Below are 20,409 nucleotides of genomic sequence, written 5' to 3' on the forward strand. Positions count from 1 at the left end.
GAGTCTCCTGGGCTCTTCTGTTTCCTAAAATGGGTTGTTGTAGCATTGGATGGGATAACCTATCTGTAAGTGCTCAGGAGATGATACCTTAAAAAAACCCACCAGTACTCTCTTCGGAGCAACTCAGAGCCTCCATTAACCCTGGCTTTTAATTCTGGTTCCAGGCTTGTGAGGCATGAGGAAGTTTCTGACCCCCCCCCCCCCCACCAGTGCCTCATATTTCCCTTTAGAAAAGAATCGTGACCTTCCAATTTAAATGGCTCTGCTGCAAAAATTGTAACAATAATAAGTTTGGTGACACGTTTTTCTCTATGTGCCAAACACTGGCAAGAATCTTCCTGGAAGGTTATAGCTTCAATACTAAAACCTGGAGTCAGAACATTTGGGTTCGAATTCCAGACCGTTCCCTTCCTGGACCTGTGGCCTTGACCAATGATTTATCTCCCCCTAAGCTTTAGTGTCTTCATCTGTAAGGGAAGGGGCGGGCGGTTGTTCCTAAGACCTATGTGACAAGTTTTAGGAAGGATGAGGTAAGGTAGGGCAGAAAGAGGCATTCAGCAGAGTGGGTGGTATTGAGCACTTAGAACATTCATGCTTATCATTATTACAAATTCTCTCAGCCTCCGCTACCCAGAGCCCTGTAGACTGAGGCTAAGAGAAGGTAGTATGTCCACATGTTAGAATATGATTCAGCACTCAAGAGAAATGAGCTATCACAGCACCTGGATGGCTCAGTCAGTTGAGCATCCGACTTTGGCTCAAGTCATGATGTCTTGGCTCATGAGTTTGAGCCCCACATTGGGCTTGCTGCTGTCAGCACAGAGCCTGCTTGGACCCTCTGTCCCCCTCTCTCCCTGCCCCTCCCCCCTCTCTCAAAAATATACATTAAAATTAAAAAAAAAATGAGCTATCAAGCCAGGGAAAGATGTGGAGAAACCTTCCATGCATGTTATGGAATGAAAGAAGCCAATCTATAAAGGCTACACATTATATGATTCCAACTCTACAACATTCTGGAAAAGGCAAAAGTAAAGACACAGCACAATGATCGGTGGTTTCCAGGAGGCTGGGGGGAAGGGAATGAATAGACAGAGCACAGAAGATTTTTAGGGGAGTGAAACGATTCGGTCTGATACTCCAGTGGCAGCAGATACCCACCTGTCATCATATTTGCCCAAACCCACAGAATGCCCGGCACCAAGAGTGAGCCTGCTACAAACTATGGACTTCGGCAGAGTATGATGCATCAGGGTAGATTTATCACTGTAACAAATGTACCGCTCAGGTGGGAATGTTGCTAACAAGGGAGACTGTGCCATGTGGGGGGAGGGGCAAATAGAAACCCTCTGCACTTTCCTCTTAATTTTGCTGTGAACCTAACAACTGCTTTAAAAACATAAAGCCTATTAAAAAAAAAAAAAAGTTAAGTGACACAGATCCTAAGAGGCAGAGCTGGGACTCAGACCTCTGTATGTGAACTCTAAGCCAGGGATCCTGAGCACTGCCCCCTGGCTGTGATGGTAGATTTGGGCTTGCGGGGGCTGAGGCACGTCACAGGAGAAAGGTGAACGGAGACACAGGACACAGGAAGGAAAGGTAGTGGCCACCCTGGGTCATCGTTCTCTGTTCCTTGTCTGCAGACCAGAGCCTCCCCCTGACCCCCTCCGACCAAACCCTTGCAGACTTTCCCTCTGCTCTGGTTCCTTCGCCCTCCAGCCACTGACCCTATTGGAAAGGCGCTCCTGGGGAAGAGGGGTAGCTACTGCTGTGTTACCACTGCCCCTGTGTCGACATATACTCTACTCCTCCACGGGGATCATTTTGGGCCGTGTGCACGCTATGAGGGGGCATGTGCATGTTAAGGTGTATATTTACACTCAGAGTTTAAAATCTCTACGCTTCGGACCCAGCCCCCTACCTCAAACAACACGGGGACTCCCCAGTTTCCACTTTGATACATTTCTAGAACCGGCGTCTTACAGCTGATTGTATGAGTTAATCATATTTCCCCATGAGAAGAAGAGAGTGGCTGAGGACTACATATTGAAGATCTCCATCCATGTAACAGGAAAGCAGCATCTGGATACTATAAACCTCAGCTGTAGTTTCAAAAATGGGCTATGACCCAAACTATGAGATGTGTACGTACGGATTACGAAGGGGGATTAAACTTCTGCACTCACCACTACTGTCCTCATTCGGTGGCCACCTAAAAAGTTTCAAATTCTAGGTTAAGCAGGTTATGTGCCTTAAATCATTTGATCTTCATAAAATTCTTCAGTCAGGTGCTATTATATATTGCAGATGAGGAAACTACAGCTCAGAGAGGTTGTGTGACTTCCCAAGGGCACAGAGACACTAAGTGGTGGACTCCACGGCCTTTTTAAAAAAAAATTTTAATGTTTATTTACTTAAAAACAATTTTTTTAAATGTTTATTTATTTTTGAGAGACAGAGAGAGACAGAGGGTGAGCAGGGAAGGGGCAGAGAGAGAGGGAGACACAGATTCCGAAGCAGGCTCCAGGCTCCGAGCTGTCAGCACAGAGCCCAATGCCGGGCTTGAACCCATGAACCATGAGATCACGACCTGAGCCGAAGTCGGATGTTTAACGAACTGAGCCACCCAGGCGCCCCAATGTTTATTTATTTTTGAGAGAGAGAGAAACAGAGTATGAGCAGGGGAGGGGCAGAGAGAGAGGGAGACACAGAATCTGAAGCAGGCTCCAGGCTCTGAGCTGTCAGCACAGAGCTCAACGTGAGGCTCGAACCCAAGAACTGTGAGATCATGACCTGAGCTGAAGTCAGATGCTTAACCGACTGAGCCACCCAGACACCCCTCCAGAGCCTATTTTTAACTGCCATGGTCACCTTTGCCGATCTTCTGAACTTCCTACATGTATTATCTTGATAAATCCCCATGGATTTCCCCTTCCCTGCCACTCCAAATATCATTTCCTAGCACAGTGCCTGGCACAAAGGAGCTGTCAATCAGTGTTATTCTCCATTCTTTTCCTTGCATACCTGTCTTCACCCCCATCCCCTCTCAGAGGAACGGTCTGTCTCTCTGAAACTTCCCAAACTGGAGAATGCCTGAGAATCTCCTGGGGAGAATTATTATAGTGTAGAACCAGTAGATCTGAGGCCGGGCCCAGGGATCTGCATTTATAACAAATGTCCCATGTAATTCTAATTTTGGCATCCCTTGGATCATACTTTGAGAAACACTAATCTGCAGGTTTTTAAGGAAAACGAATTTTTCTTATTTCAAACACCTGTTCAAAATACACATGGTAAAAACTTCAGAAAGTTCAAAAGAAACGACAGTAAAAAATACACCTCTTCATGTGCAAGGGTGTTCGCAGCAGCAGTGAAAAACTAGCATAAATGTCTGTCCCTACAGAATATATGCACCTACAGTGGAGGCCATTTGTAAGATCAGAGCTTACTTACAGAATTTACTCCTATAACATCTGTTGATGTATCTGCATGGGTGTGTCCAAGTGGATAGATCTCAGATATCCTGTTGAGTGAAGAAAAGCCAACTGCAGAAGTAGGCAGCACACTGTTTGTGGGCATTACACACACCCTAAGCTCATAATAGTAGCTGCCTCACAGGAAGAGAGAAATATTATGCAAAAAGGAAAGAGAGGGAACTTCACCAAGACCAAGGTCTCAACTCTGTCTTAAACTTAGAACTACCTGGGGATCATGCTAGGTATAACATGGTTAAAAAATATGCCTGCGGTTAAAAGATTCAAATTAATTAACTCTTCTTTTGCCTGGCCCCAGCCCAGACAAATGAATCAGAATTTCTGGGTGTGTGGCCCAGACCACCTGCATTCCATGAATAACTATTAAGTACCTTTGCAGGCTAGGATTGTGCTAAGGACTGAAGGGACAGTGCTAAGACAAAGCCCCCATGGAGCTTACATGTTCGTAGGAGTGGTGGTGATAAAACGGAAAAACAAACATCGGTATTAGAGAGCATTCCAGATAAGCGCTATAAAGGAAAAAGCTGGAGTTCTGAGTAGAGAAAAACTGAGAAGGGGCTGTTTGCTTTAGGAGGGTCAGCAGAGGAGGCCCTTGTGCCAAGGTGACATCTGAGCTGAGCTATGAACCGTGAGCAAGCTGACGCGTAAAGGCGTAAGGAAAGAGAAGCATGTCAGGCTGAGGGAACAGCGTTCTGGGGGAGGAAACAGAAAATGCAAATCTGCTGTGGAAGATCCACTTGGTGAGCTCAAGGAAGAGAGGATAGCTGGTGGTGTAGGTGGGGCTCAAAGAACAAGGAGGGAGTGATGACAGGGGGTAAGTCCTGATCACGAGCCTGTGGGGCACTGTGTTTTGGAAGACGCTGGAGGGTTTTACCCAAGCAAGGTGGTAAAATCTCACGTAAGCAAGCTGCTGTAGGAAGCCAAGGGTTAAAACAGGAGGCAGGTGAGAAACGATGGCTTGGAACACAGTGGTAGTAACGGAGAAGATAGAAGAAGTCAGATGGAGGATAGAGCTTGGAGCGAGAAATCATAGAGCTTGGGGAAGGAGATACAGAAAAGGCTTCTCTGTTTTTTGGCTGAGACACTGGGGACGTTTATTTAGATCTGAAATACTTGAAAAAGAAAGGCTGAGGGACGACGTAGGGGAAATTAACTCCTCTTTCTGGGTCATCCTAAGTTTAAGATAATTATTGGACATGCGAGTGGAGATTCTGCCCAGGAAGTGAGATATGAGATCTGGCTACACTGTCTTTCTTGCCTTACTCCCTGCCCCCAAGAACCCATTATAGATGAGCCACCCCTAACTCAAAGGGTTCTCGTTCCGCTTCTCACCTCATTTTCCTAACTCTGTTCCTTGCCCATGCCGTATGCTGTATCCTCTGTCCTGTGTGCCTTCAATCTTGGCCTTTTGAGACCCTAGTCCCGCATACATACCATCCCAAGTAACCAATGCTCCCTGATATCACTGTCATCAGTAATCTGTGCCTCCTGGGAACTCCCATAACACCTGATGCCTTATTTGTGACATCTGTCACATTTCTCCCCCCATGAGTTACTTGTGTGTGTTTACCTCCCCTGCTGGGTGGTAAGTTCCTGGAAGGCAAGGCTTGCCTCCTATTCTTTACCATATCCTCCATGTTATCCAGAAATGTGCTCAGCACAGAGAAGGCTACCCATTAAATGTGTCGAATAAAAGAATGATTAAGACATGTCCTGAGAGGATCACCTGAGGTTAATCTAGTCATCAGTGATCAAAGGTGACAGTTTTCTTAACCCTGGAGGAACTGATGATTGTGGAGTCTCTGCATCATTGGTCATAGAACCACCTGGTACAGTGCTAAAAGTCTTGACACATTATGCCATCATTTATCTCTAAATAGTAATGCATGCTTTAGGCCAAGAGTAGATCCTTTAAAAAAAAATCTGAATCTAATTTATGAACTCACTGAAGAGGCCTATTATTGGAAAAGCTGGTGGTATGTTCTTTTCCAAGAAAAAAAAAAAAAAACAAAAAAACTACCTTCATAATTATCACCAATGCTGCCCAAAGCCCAAGTTGGTAAAACTGGCCTGTAGTCCACTTTGCTTTTCGTCGGTGCGTGTCTATTATGCTAGGGCACTGGAAACTGGTGTTGAGCCCGGATTAGTTTACAACCTCTTGCCCAATCTGTCCATGAGGCTTCGTTATAATCAGATTGATTTATTATAGTGCATTCTGCCTCATGGCATGCCAGGTCATGGATTCTGAACTGGGGAAGAGACAATGACGGCTCAGATATTGGGTAGTGGGCTCTCAGTATACAACCTGACAGACACCAAGAGAGTGAGGGAAAAACAAGACAGGAATGGAGTGTAGTGACCATGAAAGGGAGACTGCGGTGTGGCCTGAACTCAGAGGGTGCCAGAGGTAAGCGACCACTCCTGGAAGAAGGGCATGGAGGCTGAGTGAGATTAACAGAGAAAAAACCAGAAAGGATGGAGAGGTAATGGAGGCTGGTGGAGGGAAAGGGTAAAAGAACATTATTGGTACTGGCAGTGATCATCTACTGAGTGCAGATTATATGCCAGGCATTGTGATAAAAAACTTTATACAGATGGTCTGATTTACTTTTCCCATGACCTTGTAGTAGGTACTAGGATCTAACCCATTTTATAGGTGAGGAACTTGAGGACCAGAGAGGTTAAATAACTTACTCAGGGTCACGGAGCTAGAGTAGATGAGCTGGGATTCGGACCCAGGTCTGGTGAATGCTGAAGCCTATGTTGGTAACCACCGCTTTATATCACCTGCTGATACGGATTCAGGGGCATTTCCTCCCACCAAGCCTGCTGTAGGCTGAGAAACACAGTGTCTCCCAACACCCCAAAGAGCAAAGTACTGAGTGGTGAGCTAAGTTGGAGGTGTAATTCAAAAGCCCTGCTATGACTGAGCGGTCTGCCGGGGCTGAGGGTGCTGAGGGCAGAGATGCTCTCATCCATCATCAGGGAATACTCACTCCATTGTGTCGGGCCCCACCTAAATGTTTTCTTATTGTCTGCTCTTCACCATGAGTAATGCCACTTTCCATTTTAAGCTGGGAGCTTCAGGAGATGACCACGTTATAAGCCAGAGTTTAAAGCTAAGTGCTGCCTGGGGGATTACTCACCCACTTTAAGACGCGGCCAACTTCGCACCCTCCCACTCAAGATGCTGCTGGAATATGCTCTTCCTTGCCAAAGCCTAAAGGAAATCTGGCTTCCCCTAGAATGAGACTGGGAATGGTGCCAGGTTATCAGAAAGCTGGCAAGTTAACTGATTCTTCAAGTGGAACTACTGTAGTTATTCTGGTCCCCACCTATGTGGTATGGTTTTGGTGCTTGCTCATTCATGTGGCATTTGCTGAGGTCCTACTACGGACTAGGTACTCTGTTCCATGATAGAGATACTGCAGGGATCTAGATGGCTTTAGTCCTCGTCCTCAGGGAGCTAACAATCTGGGGAAGATGGGCAGACACTTATAATAATATGTCATAACCAGTAGGGTGTAAGAAATGCCATAGCATGAGAAGCTCAGAGAGTTTGGGGCACTAACAGCTGAAGGATTTATGCCAAAGTAGGAGCTGGCTAGGCTTCTTAATTGTAAGCAACCAAAATCGATTTTGACTGTGAATAAACAGGAAGAGAATTCAGAGAACGTGGAGTTGCCCAAAGAATCACTAGGAAGGCATGGTGGTCCAATATCACAGGAAGGGACAGGCCAGACCAAGACGCTGTGTGTGTGTGTGTGTGTGTGTGTGTGTGTGTGTGTGTGTGTGCGCGCGCGCGTGGTAATCCCTCAAATTGGGGATGTGGCTGTAGATACTGGGCAGTCAAAGGCATGACAAATGTCCAGGACAGCAGGTAGAAGTAGGGAAGGAGGAGAAGCCTGTCTCAGAATGATCTAAGATAGTCTGAGTCAGAGACACCAAAAGGAACAGTTTAAAGAGAGTGCTGGCTTATTAAGGGAAGCAGGCAATGGGGCCAGGCAGCCAGGCTCCCAGGGGCTTCCTTAGTGAGTGAAGTTTCCTGCTCAACCAGACGGTGAAGCTTCTGTGGGGAAACAAGCCCTGTGCCAGCAGGTAAGGAAGAACTACATTTTAAGCCTTCCCCTTTTCTGAGGGTTCCTGGGGCCATTCTGGAAGGCCCTGGTTCTCAAAGGATGCCTTGAAATAATAAAAACCAGCTAAATCAGAAAAATGTTCTCCATATAATAGTTGGAAAAGATGCCTGGGACAAGCCAAGGAGATAATGGTAATAGCCAACATTTACTGTTTGTGCTAACATGAGCTGACTTGCATTAATTCATTTAATCCTCAAAATAATCCTATTCGTTTATAGACAGAGGCACAAAGATGATACGTGACTTGGCCAAGGTCCCATGGTTAGCAGACTGTGGAGCTGGGGTGCAAATGCAGATCTGCTTTCCTGTAACTAGAGTCTCCTAACAGGGGCCACAAAGACAGAAAGGTCAGATGCAGAAAAATGGTCATGTTTCTAGAAGGAGAAATTATTTTTTTTCTATGCTCAATATGTCATAAGGTATTGTAAGCCTAGTCCCTTAGCTACACCTGTCCCCTGGGTGCCATTTTGAATCTTAGGTTTAGCAATTGCTCCCTACTGAGAAATTTTCAAATTTTATCTCAAGGGAAAAAGGTCTATTTTCCTAGAAGGTGCATCAAGTGAGGAACTTGCAGCAATAACTCAAGGTATGGACCCCTAGACTACAGCAAGAGGTATATGTAGCATTTTTAGTGGATTTCCAAAATAGAAATTTCTCCATTTATACAAATAATACGTGCTACTTATAAAAAGTTAGGGAAATGTGGAAAACATAAAGAAGAAAAAAAATCATCTGTAACCTTACCAGTCAATGATGGCTGTTATCACATTTGGGGGTGTGTGCACATATTTGTGTTGTGTTGTGTTGTGGTGTGTGTGTGTGTTTGTGTAATTTGTACTCTCACTTTCCAATGCATATATATGTAGTACTGTCTTTTAAAATCATTCTTCATCGCTGAAATAATTGTTATTGTCTTGATTTCATCCTTTTTCTCAAGGAAGAATTGTATCACAGTATTCAATTTTGCAAATCTATTAAGTGAAAATCAGTTCACAGAGTAGAGCATGGTATGGAATGCAACTAATTTGTTCAAATAAGATAACAAGGGGTTTGCTGGGAGGCACTGGATACAGTGTATGTGAAAGTGCCTGTTTATTTTTTTTTTTTTTAAGTTTATTTATTTTGAGAGAGAGAGAACATGAGCAGGGGAGGGACAGAGAGAGGGTGAGAGAGAGAATCCCAAGCAGGCTCTGCACTGTCAGCTTTGAGCCTGATGCAGGGCTCAAACCCCCGGACCAGTTTGAGCTTGACCTCAGCTGAAATCAAGAGTTGCACGCTTAACCAACTGGGCCACCCAGGTACCCCAAAGTGCCTGGTTCTTTAAGGACGACTTGGTTTTTTTATCATTTACTAATATTTCTAACTGGTAAACATTGCCTGCAATAAGTCTAACATAATGATTAACCTGATCATTTACTATATAACCACTTAATTTATTAGCAGAGATTTATTTCACCATCTACCATATGGGTAACATTCAAAAATGAATGTTACGTAGGTAGAAATTAGAAGGTCCATTTCTAGGACTGAGCTCCAAGTAGAATCCTGGTTCTGATTCCACTTTCTCTAGCCTGGGGGGCCTCAACTCCTTCCACATCCGCCAAAGGCAGTTCAGAACCCCACAGTCCAACATACACAGAAAGTTCTCTTTCTCAGGCAGGAAAGCAGCTTGGCCTTTCCAGTCCTCTCTGAGCATCTCCTCTGGGAGCCCACACGCTCGAGCCAGCACACAGCCAGGTCTACCAGGTCGCTGCTCTTGTCAACTCTTGGCACCTGGTGCCATCCACCTCTTGTCCTTTTCCCAACTCATCAAGACAAAGTCCTACCAGGTCAGGAGCCCTGTGTGTTTCCTCTGTGCAGCCCAGACATCTGTTTTGAGTTGAGAGTCAGTGGCCGGTCAAGCGCTTGCACGATGCAGCTGGATTTGCTGATGTAAACAAAGTAGCTTGCATGTGAGTTTCCTGACCCTGAAAACGTCCCACAGGCCCATCCCCTCCGGCCTCCATCAGGATTTTAACCTTAGTCCGAGGGGACAAGGAAAATGAATTTGGGTTTAGTTAATAAGCTACAGCCAAGCGAGAAGCAAAGCACTGGTGTCCTCTGTTTCCTTCCCTGTCTCCATGTAACCCTTTCCTTTCTGGGCCATTCTTCATCCTCAACTCAGGCGCTATCATTGCCAAGCAACCCAAGGAGCCAAGGGTTAGCGACTCCTCTGCTAACACTGGGCGCTTTCCTTCGCTCCTCCCGGCACACAGCTCCTTTCTATCCTCGCATGTCTGCTTTGGGATTCCATGCTTCATTAGATTACTTCCAAAAGCAAACAGTTAACACATAAATTTATGTCTTAAAGGCTAATAAACTCTGGCCCCACCATCTATTCTACTTTTTAGCTCCATGAAATTCATGCAGTCCTCTTTCCGTATTCCATTTGCAAAAAAAAACGAAAACCAAAATAATAATTCAGATGGGAAGACCTCCTAACTCTGGGAGCTACTTAATTTCTCAATTTCTCAAGAGCTCAGTGCTTTCATCCACTAAAATGAGAATAACAGTATTTGTGTCGAAGTGCTGCTATATGAAATCATGGATAAAATCTAGGAAGCACTTGATAAGACAGCACATACAAATTAGGCTTTATAGTTATGTATTTCCTATTTTTTTAAATTTCCTAACATGCTATATTTTGATCATACTTGCTTTTACAATTCCCTTCTGTGGCATTTGGTACTGATTTTATATTTCCAATACCAAACTTCCATTTGATATAAATTCCAGTTTGAACACTAATTCAACTTTAAAAATACTAATTAAGTGATAATTAAAGATACATTCTAGCTGCATATATCTAGGACAAAACATTCTGATCAGGACAAACATTCTGTATATATGCAAAATAAACTCAAAGGAAGAAATGACCAAGGAAACAACAAACCCCAACCAACACTTAAATCAACCAACAAACCCAGGCAGCAGCAATCTTCGGGCACCCACGGACATCTGTGGCACAGGGCTGGAGGGAGCGTAGAAAATGATTTTCAATGGTTTTTAATCACCAACAAGAACAAAACAGCCAAAATAGCCATTGAGTCCTCTCTGCCCTGCTTCTTTCTGTGCCCCCCACAACTTTCTTTTCTTATCCTGCCCCCTCCACTGGAAAGCCTCAAGGCATTCAATGTTCTCCACTAGAACCATCCAAGTGTGGGTCTCCCTCAAAAGTTCTATACTCCAGGGGCACCTGGATGGCTCATTTGGTTGAGTGTCCGATTTTGGCTCAGGTCGTAATCTCACAATTCATGGGTTCGAGTCCCATGTCAGGCTCTCTGCTGTCAGCACAGAGCTTGCTTCAGATCCTCTGTCCCCCTCTCTCTGCCCCACTTGCACGCACTCTGTCTGTCTCAAAAATAAACATTAGGGGGAAAAAAAAGAGTTTTATGCTCCAAATTACCATTCCTGTGACCCAAATCAAGACTTTTTAAAAATAGGTATGTTTTCAAAGTATTAGCCAGAAATCTTAGGTATTTGATTTAATAAACGTCAGCAGACATTCACTGAGCGTCCCTAAGTGCGAGGCAAGCATGTATCCATGGGGGAAGGGAATGAATAAGATCTGATGCCTGTCCTCATGGAGCTGAAAAGGCCTTAGGGAGGCCAACAACAGATGCAAATAGCTCTAAGTGCTGGGTAGAACATAGCGACCACCACAAACAGCTCTAGCCAGCAGGCTGCAGGAGGAAATGATGAAGTCGAGCTTGGGATGATCAGGGTAGGTTCAGGATAGAGGCAGCACTGGCCCTCAGAGAAGCATCTGTCCTTTGAAAAGATTATATTAAGTCCTGCGCACCCTCCTCTCCCCCCATTGGTGAATTGTTTTTGAGTCCTTTGACTCTTCTGGACTAACACCTGGAAGAAAGTTTAGCATCTTGACTTTTCTTCCCTGAAATGTGCCAGCTCCTTGCTCACTGGGATCACTCAGTCTCCTCCCGCTGGTGAAATGGACGCGGATGCATGTGGCCCTGCACACATCCCTGACCCCACACGCTGAACTCCTGCTCATCTTCAAAGGTCACAGCTCAAGGTCACCTCCTCAGAGACACCCGGACCACTCTCCCCCTACCAGTGCACTTCCCCCTTCTGTTGATATTTGATTTCAACAGAGGAAAACAGGAATTGGCACTGCTTCACATTTTCTTAGTCAGCTGGACACTTTTTAAAACTGCAGTATCTCCCCCTACAGGAATAAAAAAAGACAACGAAAGCGAGGACTTTCTGTTGCCTCCTTGTCCTTAGTGCCTGATTTATAAATATTTGTTGACTGAATTAATGAATAATAACAGATCAATTTAACTCTTCTCTTCCCTGGTTTTTTCATCTCTCTTGATCTGTTAGTTATAGTAGGGAGAGATCAGCGGTTTTAGAAAATATGTAGGATTAATGTCGTATGGATGTAACCAATCAAAAATACTCTTACTTGGGGGTGCCTGGCTGGCTCGGTCGCTAGAGTGTACAAATTTTGATCTCAGGGTTATGAGTTCAAGCCCCACATTGGGTGTTCAGATTACTTAAAAATAAGATCTTAAAAAAAAAAATACCCATACTTGGGTTCAGTATGGCAAGTGGCTAATTAGCATAGTTTCTCAGGCTTTGGTTCATGAGGGGTTTCTAAGCACAGTGCGTGTCTTTTCAGCAAAAGCAATATGCTGCACAGCACAGATCATCATTCCCCTCTCTTCCTCATTTTTTTCAGCAAATATTTATTAAGCACATATTATGTACCAGCACTATGCAAGGCACTACAGATAAAAAGCTGAGCACCAGAGACAAGGGCTCTGCCCTAAGGGGGCAAAGTCGAGAGGGAGAAACAGTTCAGTAAACAGCAACGGGGGAAAAACAAGAGGAGGATAAGGGACACCCCCCACCCCACAGGGCTGGGTCTGGACCTGGGGCTGGTGGTGAAGGAAGGCTTATCTGAGTAATATTCAAAGTGAAGTCTGAAGGAGAAGTAGGAACATATTGGGGGTGGTAGGCAATGTTGGCAAAGAGAGCTCCAGGCCAAGGGAAAAGTGGTTGAAAGGCCCGAGGGTGAGAGAGAGCTGGGCACATATGCAAAATGGAAGTTCACTCTTGTTTGAGGCCACCGGAAGGTCCGATGCCAGGGAATGTGGGCCTTCTTATTCAACACCAAGACCAAGAGAGCATGGAAGTAGTGTGGGTCACTGGTTGTGCCTCAGGAAATTACTGGAATTTAAGCTCTATGGGGTAAAGACAATGCCAGCTTTGTTCATCACTTGAGAATGGGGCCAGGAACACAGCAGTTTCTTAATAACCATTTGCTGAGTAAATGAATGAGTGCCCTTGAATGACCTCAGCCATCTTCTATGGTATCACCAAGCCCCAAGGTGTCATAAGACCAGGAAGCATCTTGAGAGCTGGCTGGTCCACTCCCTCCCCTCCAGGCTGTCTGATCTGCCCTTAAAACTCTCAGAGATGACAGGATCTTGTATATTTCATAAAGTATAGTAGCATGACTCGGAAATGCAGTTCTTGAGGTCATACACAGGCAAGTGAGAGACAGATGATCTGTCCAGTCATTTGGTGAGTCACAGCAGGATGGACAGGAGCAGGGAGAATAGTCCTTAATGCCCAGACCGGCAGGTCAGGCAGCGAGGGCACTCTGGCTCCCCCGCATTATTTGTCATCTTGTTAAGATACCATGGTGCCTCACTTCCAAATTGGCTACTGAAGATCAATGAGCCCCACATTCACAAAGCAGCACCATCTCATGGGGAGAGATACATTTCCTGGTATATCTGGCAGTGAGGAATTTAAAATCCAAGTTTATCTCACCTCTCAGTGCCATGCACTGACTGAATGCTGCTGTCTCTCTCAGAGAAAGCTACGGTGCTTGTGATCTAAGATAACCTGGCTGGGAAGCCATGAAGAATGGACACCACATGTTGGCTTATGCCCACGTCTATCACCCTATCTGAGGTCCCGCTGCCTCTTACTTGGGCTACCTCCCCTATTCCCTGCTTCTGCCTCTACTCCCATACTTTTCCGCTAAGTAGCCAAGTGGCATTAAAAAAAAAAAAAAAAAAAGCTAATCTGATTATGTCATAGCCCAGCCTGCATCGTGCAGTTTTCCACAGTCCTTGAGATAAAAAGCTCCAGAGCTCCGCATGGGCTGACCCTGCCAACTGCTCCAGCCACAGCCGTCTCTCCTCATCCACACCCGACTCTTTTCTCCCCAAGTGAAACATGCTCTTTCTGGACTCAGGACCTTTGCACATGCTCTTCCTGCTACCTTCTTTTCCCTACTCACTAGGAATATAAATTCCACTTCCAGGAAGTCTTCCTGTCTCTTAGGCTCCTTAGGTCCCCATCATCTAACTCCCATGCTATCCTGGACTTCACTGCAACACTCACTTCACTGGGAGTCCCTTTTATGGTGGGTTTCCTCACTAGAATGTGAGCTCGAGGAGGTCCTCATTGCATCTGCCTTGTTTCCCACTGTATTCCTCATGTCTGGCACACAGTGGAACTCATCAAGTGAATAAATGAGTGCCCCGATCTGTGGACTGTTGGAACAACTTTACCCATTAAAATAAGAGGCAGAGAGAAACGGAAACATAACAGAACCTCATTACAGTCCTAAACCAGATAACCTTGCTCACCCTGGAGGCCCGATTTCATCTTATTATGGGTTTGTGTGCTGTGATTAAGCCCAAGTTTATTCTTCAGAACTGCTTTCTGTTTGGTTTGGAGAACTAAGGGCCTTGCCACCACGTGCCCATGATCAGCCCGTGATCAGACACCCAGAGTTTTGCGACAACCCGAGTCAAGTTGGGGTGCGCTGGTGTGCCTGCCGGAGGCCTGTGCCTCTTGCTGCAGAGACAGGCAGCCCACCTGCCCCAGTGTCACACAGCAGAACAAGGCTACAGGGACCTGTAGCCTTCATTCATTTTGCCTTACCCTCTGTTTTATTTTCTCCCTACCCCCCCCCACCCCAAGCAAGGACAAACAATAATTCGGTAAAGGAAATATGAGTAATGGAAAGAAAGAGGAAAAAATAAACATATCAAAATGGGCAATGTCCCTCAGGCCACTGCTTTTAAAGAAAACAAGGAGAGTAGATTTGGAGATATTTCAGTGACTTTGCTGAAAAGGAGAAAAATAATCAAGCTGGCCTCTCCCTTCTAGGCTGAATTCCTTATCTCTCTCTTAGAAAAAAACTTTTTTCATGTTTATTTATTTTTGAGAGAGGGGGAGAGAGAGAGAGAGAGAGAGAGAGAGAGAAAACATGTGCCTGAGAGGGGGAGGGGCAGAGAGAGAGGAAGACACAGGAACTGAAGTTTGCTCCTTCCTAATGCAGAGAGCACGATGTGGGGCTCGTACCCATCAACCGTGAGATCATGACCTGAGTCGAAGTCAGACGTTTAACCGACTGAGCCACCCAGGCACCCCCTTATGTCTCTCTTGATGTAGCAAGAAAGGATTTCCCAGACCAGGGGTTCTCACTCTGGTCTGCATCAGATTCTCCTGGGGAGACGTGTTGAGCTTACAGGTGCCAGCCCCAACTCAGGCCCAGTGAGTACAAACCCCTGGAGGAGGGGCACTCCCATGATCCCCACGCAGGGGGGACCCACTCAGGAACAAAGCTCAGGAGGCAAAGGCAGAGTTATGCCCTATGCCTGGTGACATAAGGTATAGCTTAAGTAAAAAACTCACATGTGCTCCTGAGGTCCCCAGAGTCAGGGACTAAAAAGCTTGTTCAAAGTAAAACACCACAAACTATAGTTAGGATCTGCAGAATGGCAAAGATTTCTGATTTCACCTTCTGGCAGAAGGCGGGTGGGGCACATATTCTATTCATGGTATTCATTTAAGCTGCTGAGCTGACCCCACAGGCAAGGACTTGAACTAGGTCCAACAGAAAGGTGATGCCAGCGTTCAAACATGATGATGACAGTAACTCACATTCATGGACACCTTAGTACCTGCTAGGTGTTTTACACGCATTATCTCATTAATCCTCCAGACCACCCTATGAGGTATTATTATTATCTCCATTCAAGGGATGAGAAAACTCAAAGCCCAGGGGAGTGGGTGACTTACTTGCCTAAAGCCACCCAGCAAATAAGTGCAGACCCACATCAGGGCCCAGGTCTCCCTGACTGCAGTCTCTGGTCTTAATGTTACAGTGTAAGTTTCCTTTAAGATGCCCAGCCCTTGTCTTCCCGATGCTTCCAATGAATGGAAACGGTCTAAGAAAATCAGGAGTGTTAGTGCAAAATATACAGCCTTAAGAAACAATGAGCAATCAACCTGTGGACCCCTGGTGAGTCTTCTCCTGTTTTGGTTATTAACCGGACAGAAGCTTTGTTATCTGGATTTCAGGAGTCCTGAAAGGAAAGCAAAGTCCTCTTACCAGGGCAACCATCTCCCTCTGCGGAAGGGTGGAGTGAGAGTGCTTTTGAGAAAGCCAAGTAGCCTTCATGGCGCGTCCCCCACGGCTCACAAAAGAAGAGGCAAGCAGGAAGCTCCACGGCCCAAACCCGGGAGGGAGGCTGGGTCTTCTGTGAAGACCCAAAATATCAAAGACATTAATAATACCGTTCATGGAGAGCTTGTCACACGCTAGATACTGTGCACATTTCACTTCACGTGCTCCTATCGAATTTGATCTTTACAACGCTATGAGCAGGTACTGTTCACGCGAGGAAACAGATTCAGAGAGCATTAGCAACTCGCCTGTAGTCACACATCTATAAAGGGATGAGTCAGAGATCATATCCATTGGTCTGAATCACAGCGAGCTCTTAACTAGTATCTTGGCTGTCTCTTCTTTTAAACATGAGGACAGACACCATTTGGCGTGCTTACGTGAGCAAGAGTTCTCAGTTGTCTGCCATTTGTATTTGGCTGTGCCAAGCCTCACCTCCGCCTGGGAGACAAACCGGGTTCTTATTTCAGTAAATGTTTACTGACTGCCTTCAATACACTGTGCTCTGTGCCAGGCCCCACATTTAATAAGTGGGAGACGAGGTCGCCCTTGCAAGAACTTACTGTGAATTTACAAATCTACAGTGGATAAAGGGACGGACATAAAGCACGTACAGGTGATTTCACCAGAGGTCTGGGAGTTGCTGGATTAAATGGAGTCATCGATGCCTGGGGATTTGTAGAGGAGGTGAGCTTTGGACAGAGGTCAGGACTGGTTTGTTGGAGCTGAGAGTAAGGGTGGTGCAGCAAGGGAGTAAAGTGGCCCAAGTGTCAGTCAGAAGACAGCTCCAGTGCTGCCTCGGGGCATTCTGTTCCCCCTTAGTCTAGGCCCACTGGACTCTGGCAAGTGCCCAAGCCCACACTGGAAAAGCAATCCTGGGGCTGAGTCACGTGTCCAGAAACGCCTGCAGTGAAATCCTATGAAGGATAATGTGCATCCTCAGAGCAACTTTAGGCAAAGGCAGCAAGGCTCCCATTTTATGAGGTGACTTTGAAACCAAAGTCAGCAGGTCTGAAACTTTCAAATCAATTTCTCCTCTGCTTCAAAGATCACACATCTAAATCAGAAAGGATGTACATGTAAGTCAAGGGGTGAAAACGGAACTTAAGCCTGTAGCAGGTAGAAACTTTCTGAATATTTTGAGTACAAACCTTAACAAAATGCATGTGCTTTTCCCAGTAATTCCACTTCCACAAATCCTCCCCAGGGAAGTAACAGCGACTTTGTTTATAATGGTGACAAACGAGAGAGGATTAGAGTTTTCATGTCTACATAACGGAATCCTATAATCCTATGTAGCCATTACAAATGGAGGTGTAGGGGCGCCGGGGTGGCTCAGTTAAGCGTCCGACTTCGGCTCAGGTCACGATCTCACAGTTCGTGGGTTCGAGCCCTGCATCGGGCTCTGTGCTGACAGCTCAGAGCCCAGAGCCTGTTTCAGATTCTGTGTCTCCCTCTCTGCCCCTCCCCCACTTGCACTCTGCCTCTGTCTCAAAAATAAATATTTAAAAATGTAGAAAAAAAATGAAGATGTAGATTTACGTTTATTGATGAGGAAAAAAATCCTAATGTATTTAGTACAGCCTGGTTATAAATAAGCAGATTATAAAACAACCTATGTATACAAATTTTACAAAGAGGAATCATGTGATTCTTCAAACCACGCCTGAATCAATTTAATAGAATTGAAATCATATGGAATAAGTTATCTGATCACAATATAATTCACTTAGATATCAATAACCATAACATATCTAGGAAAACTGCAAATATTTTTTTTAATTTATTTATTTGGAGAGACAGAGAGAAAGAGAGAGCACGAGCACAAGCAGGGCAGGGGCAGACAGAAGGAGAGAGAGAGAGAATCCCAAGCAGGCTCTGCAGTGTCAGTGCACGGAGCCTGATGCAGGACTCGAACTCATGAACTGTGAGATCATGCCCTGAGCTGAAATCAAGAGATGCTTAACCCACTGAGCCACCCAGGTGCCCTGGAAAACTGCAAATATTTTCAATTAAACAACACACTTTGAAATAACCCACCAAAAAAAAAAAAAAAAATCAAAGGAGAAATTATAGAGTAGTTTAAACTTAACAATATATAAAGTACTGGTAATGGAAATTTGGGAAGGCAACGAAAACAATTATTAGAGGGAAACTTTCACCTTTAACTGCTCATATTAAAAAAAATTTTTGAAGGTCTAAGTAATATTAATGACCCAAGATTCTGCATGAAAATAAATAAATAAAAGGGCAAGGTAAACTAAAAGTAAGCAGAAATAAGAAAAATTAGAAATAAAGTTAGCAACAAAATACAAATCAGGCAAACAACGTAGAAACCTAACAAAGCAGAAAGCTGTCTTTTTGTTTCAGAAAATCTCAAATATTCCTATATATAAGCTGCTTTGTAAAAGGTTTATAACTCTATGAATTGACATGTTCACAGAAGTTCTCTTCACCTAATAGGATCAGGAACAATCTTAAAAAATTTTTATTGATGTTTATCTGTATTATCTTTTTTTCTCTCCCTCTTTTATATTTGAGAGCTTCTAAGGGGACTGACATCCTCTGCTTATTTGCTGAATTGCTAGAACAGTAAAGTAACACACCCTATTAACCCTTTGTTTCCCAAAGTAGAGGCATGTGCCCCTGTTGATACAGAAGTTCTGAGTGATATGAAGATATCTTTCCATAACACTGCAGAGATAAAGGGAACCCTCTTTGAAGTTTCCTTCAGTCATTTTGATTGTAGTCAAGGAGACAGCTTTGGTTTCTTGCAATTAGGTTTTCAATTGCTTTTCTTTCTTTGTAAGCCAAAGAGGTGGGTGGGCAGGAGACAGCATCTGAGCAGAAGTCAACCACAGCCGTCCTTGCACTGTATTTATCTTGAGGACTGCCTTCTGTGTATGGGATGCTTCTGCAGTTACACCGGAGGGATAAAGCTTCCTTTAAATAAGGAAATTAAAATTTAAGGAAAACCACATGTCAGTAATTTAAATCAAATTCAAAAATAAGGGATGTGGTAAGGGGATAACGATCAAAATGCTGAGGCTAGCACACCTGTACTGAAGTCCAAGGAAAGTGGTGCTAACCTCTGTGAGGGTGAAAGGCCTTCAGGATATCAGTGTGCACTGGGATATCCCCATAGTTCCCCCAGGCCTCGACTTCAATCTTGTCATTTTAATATAAAAACAACAGCACGGACATAACAAATGAGCAATTTGCTCAGGTAATGACCCACGCAGTAGGGAGACGATTTCAGAACAGGATTCCAAGTCCAGATAAATCCTGCTGGGAGGATGACTGACGTGGGAGGTTTCTAAGAGCAGATAACATTTCTTTGCAATGTTTTCCCAGAGGAAAGAGGCCCTTCCACAGGAAGAAGGTCAATTCCGGTCTATTTTTATAAAAGCATTTCAAGTGGTTAACGGACTTATTTCCTGTGGTTCCCAGGAATCCTGCAGCAGGTTCCCAGGAGGATGTTGGTGATAGGTAGCAGAGACCTGATGAGTGGCAATCAATAATTATCTCTATATTTGCTTCACTTTTTCCAATAAAAATAATCTAGGTGAAAAACACTTGCTCTAGAAGAGCAAAGTTCATGACAACAAAGAGCAGAATGGGACATGAAAGTCCCTTCGCGTGCAGCAGAGTCCTCAGGTCAAGATTTTGGAAACTGAAGATTGGTTTATTCACTCATTCCCTTTTATTCAACAAATAATCGAGCAACTGCTCTGTGCCAGGCACTGTTGAGGGGCTGTGGAAAAGATGGTGAATAAGCATGGCTTCTGCCTTCCAGGAGCTTTCTGTCTACTGGTGGGAAAAGGCATCAGACAGGCCAGCAATGCCTGGGTAGATATATATTTAATTACAAATGGTGGGAAGCATTGGGAAGAAAAGAAGAGGACGTACAAAAGAGAATAATGGAGGCTGGGGGGAACAGAACTTAGATGGGGAGGTCAGGGAAGACTCTTGAGGAGGTGGCTTTGGCTGCCATCTGAAGAGTTAGCAGGAGCCAGCCAGGAGAAAGGGCCAGAAAGCAAACAATCTGCATGAAGGCAGGCAGGTAGAAGGGACCACCCTGGACTCAAGGATCCAAGGGCAGACAGGACTGGAGGACTGGCTAGAGCATAGTGGGCAAAGGGAAGGAGTGGTGGGAGGTCAGGCCAGACCATACAGGGTCTCGCAGGCGACGGGAAGGATTCAGATTTTACTTGGAAATGAAAAGCTATGGAAGGTTGCAAGCAGGGGGTGAGGTAGGTTTTCAAGGATCCTTCTGACT

At 44.9% G+C, this 20,409-nt stretch overlaps 1 protein-coding gene and 1 long non-coding RNA gene across 11 annotated transcripts in view; one reads left to right on the forward strand and one right to left on the reverse strand.

Moving 5' to 3' along the window:
* The window catches only part of FGF1 (fibroblast growth factor 1), a 103,677-nt gene that overhangs the window by 43,229 nt on the left and 40,039 nt on the right, over positions 1-20,409 (forward strand). Inside the window, exon 3 of one of the 7 annotated variants that reach the window (XM_086701556.1) lies at positions 15,846-15,965. The exons of the other annotated variants lie outside the window; for them this stretch is intronic. The gene's annotated coding sequence lies outside the window, so the exon portion shown is untranslated. The remainder of the gene's footprint in view (positions 1-15,845; positions 15,966-20,409) is intronic. 7 annotated transcript variants of the gene reach the window in all.
* LOC147584397 (uncharacterized) overlaps positions 1-20,409 on the reverse strand; it is a 341,362-nt gene that overhangs the window by 31,644 nt on the left and 289,309 nt on the right. The gene's annotated exons all lie outside the window — the stretch shown is intronic.

The sequence above is a fragment of the Puma concolor genome, chromosome A1 (assembly GCF_028749965.1).
Source record: "Puma concolor isolate L17-30 chromosome A1, mPumCon1.1.hap2, whole genome shotgun sequence".
Classification (NCBI taxonomy): Eukaryota; Metazoa; Chordata; class Mammalia; order Carnivora; family Felidae; genus Puma; species Puma concolor.